Source organism: Mustela nivalis, assembly GCF_964662115.1.
Source record: "Mustela nivalis genome assembly, chromosome: 4".
Taxonomy (NCBI): Eukaryota; Metazoa; Chordata; class Mammalia; order Carnivora; family Mustelidae; genus Mustela; species Mustela nivalis.
In genome coordinates, this window is record NC_139023.1 from 42,432,050 (window position 1) to 42,434,762 (window position 2,713).

The 2,713-nt window shown below is 42.6% G+C and overlaps 1 pseudogene across 1 annotated transcript; it reads left to right on the forward strand.

Annotated features, from left to right (window-relative positions):
• Positions 1-1,004: 1,004 nt before the first annotated feature.
• On the forward strand, positions 1,005-2,438 carry LOC309863225 (elongation factor 1-alpha 1 pseudogene; annotated as a pseudogene). Its single transcript has one exon. The product of its transcript is annotated as an elongation factor 1-alpha 1 pseudogene (transcript).
• Positions 2,439-2,713: the final 275 nt, after the last annotated feature.

Sequence of the window (2,713 nt, forward strand, 5' to 3'; positions counted from 1 at the left end):
CTGTAAAACAGCACTGATCAAGGAAACTGCTTACTACAAAGAGCCACCCTTCCCCATATCACTTAGGAACTTGTGGATTGTTTGCCTATGATGAGATCAAAGACCCTCTACATTCTTCCTCTTTGACTCATGATTAGCTGGACTGCCTTCACTGACCAGTCTGCACAAAAATACCTACTACTAACCTAACTAGTCTGGATTCTGCTCACACTCACTACCCCTTTCACTCTGCAGCTCTGGGACCTTGATGTTCCTTGGAGCAGTCACTGAAAAATGCAAAAATGTCTCTTTAACCATTCTTCCTGAAATCAGCAGACTTCAGCAAAAACATTTCCTAGTCAACTATCTGATGATCTCACCTCGCCTTCTCATTCTTCTTTACCCCATTCTTTCTAGCCTGTTCACTTCCTTTCTGTAAAAGAGGAGCCCTGTTTCTCAGTTTCTATGAATTCAACATTGTGTGTGTGTGTGTGTGTGTGTGTGCTTAGATTCCACATACAAATGATAGCATGCATTATTTGTCATTCTCTGTCTGACTTTATTTCACTTAATATAAGACCCTTGAGCTCCATCATAATGTTGCAAACAGCAGGATTTCTTTCTTATGGCTGAATAATATTCTATTATGCATACATGTGCATGTTGCATGTGCATCCATTTTCTTTATTCACTCAACCTTTGATGGACACTTAAGTTGTTTCCATATCTTGGCTATTGTGATTAATACTGTAATGAACATGGGAGTACATATATCTCTCTAATATTCTATTTTCATTTCCTTTGGATATATACCCAGAAGTGGAATTGTTGGATCATATGGTAGCTTATTTCTAATTTTTTGAGAAATCTCTGTACTGGTTCTGATAATGGCATTTCTAGTTTATATTCATACCAGTAGTGTGCAAGGATTCCCTTTCTTCTATATTCTTCCTGTCACCTGGTTCCTCTTGTCTTTTTCAAAATAGTCATTCTAGCTTTTTTGCAATGGGTTTGCTGCTAGAATACAGGTGTCATGAAAACCACCACTCAACCTAAACCAGAATGGGGACGGAAAAGACTCATATCAACATTGTTGTCATGGAACATGTAGATTCGGGCAAGTCTACCACTACTGGTCATCTGATCTACAAATATGGTGAGATCAACAAAAGAACTATCGAAAAATTCGAGAAGGAGGCTGCTGAGATAGGAAAAGGCTCCTTCAACTATGCCTGGGTCTTGGATAAACTGAAAGCTGAACGTGAACATGGTATCACCATGTAACCATAGTATTATGTAACCATAATTGATGCTCCAGGACACAGAGACTTTATCAAAAACATGATTACAGGCACATCTCAGGCTGACTGTGCTGTCCTGATTGTTGCTGCTGGTGTTGGCAAATTTGAAGCCAGTATCTCCAAGAAAGGGCAGACCCATGAGCATGCTCTTCTGGCTTACACACTGGGTGTAAAACAACTAATTGTTGGTGTTAGCAAAATGGATTCCACTGAGCCACCTTACAGCCAGAAGGGATACGAGGAAATCATTAAGGGAAGTCAGCACCTACATTAAGAAAATTAGCTACAACCCCGACACAGTAGCATTTGTGCCAATTTCTGGTTGGAATGGTGACAAATGCTGGAACCAAGTGCTAACATGCCTTGGTTCAAGGGATGGAAGGTCACCCATAAAGATGGGAATGCCAATGGAACCACACTGCTTGAAGCTCTGGATTGCATTCTGCCAACAGTTCATCCAAATGACAAGCCCTTGCGTCTGCTTCTCCAGGACGTCTACAAAATTGATGGTATTGGTACTGTCCCTGTGGGCCTAGTGGAGACTGGTGGTCTTAAACCTGGCATGGTGGTCACCTTTGCTCCAGTCAATGTTACAACTGAAGTCAAGTCTGTTGAAATGCACCATGAAGCTTTGAGTGAGGCTCTTCCTGGGGACAATGTGGGCTTCAATGTCAAGAACATATCTGTCAAAGATGTTCGTCATGGCAATGTGGCTGGTGACAGCAAAAATGACCCACCAATGGAAGCAGCTGGCTTCAAAGCTCAGGTGATTATCCTGAACCATCCAGGCCAAGTTAGTGCTGGATATGCACCTGTGATGGATTGTCACACAGCTCACATTGCTTGCAAGTTTGCTGAGCTGAAGGAGAAGATAGATCATCATTCTGGAAAAAAGCTGGAAGATGGTCGCAAGTTCTTGAAATTTGGTGTTGCTGCCATTGTTGATATGGTTCCTGGCAAGCCTATGTGTGTTGAGAGCTTCTCTGACTATCTTCCTCTGGGCCGTTTTGCTGTTCATGACATGAGACAGATGGTGACAGATGTGGGTGTCATCAAAGCAGTGGACAAGAAGGCAGCTGGAGCTGGCAAGGTCACCAAGTCTGCCCAGAAAGCTCAGAAGGCTAAATGAATATTTTCCCCAATACCTGCCACCCCAGTCTTTTTTTTTTTTTTTCTTAAGATTTTATTTATTTTTTTGACACAGAGGCAGGCAAATAGAGTGGTGGAGACAGTCTCCCCTCTGAGCAGAGAGCCCAGGATCCTGAGATCATGACCCGGGGCCAAAGGCAGAGGCTTAACCCACTGAGCCACCCAGGTGCCCCTGCCACCTCAGTTTTAATCAGTGGTGGAAGAAGGGTCTCAGAACTGTTTGTCAATTGGCCATTTAAGTTTAATAGCAAAAGACTGGTTAATGATAACAATGCATCATAAAA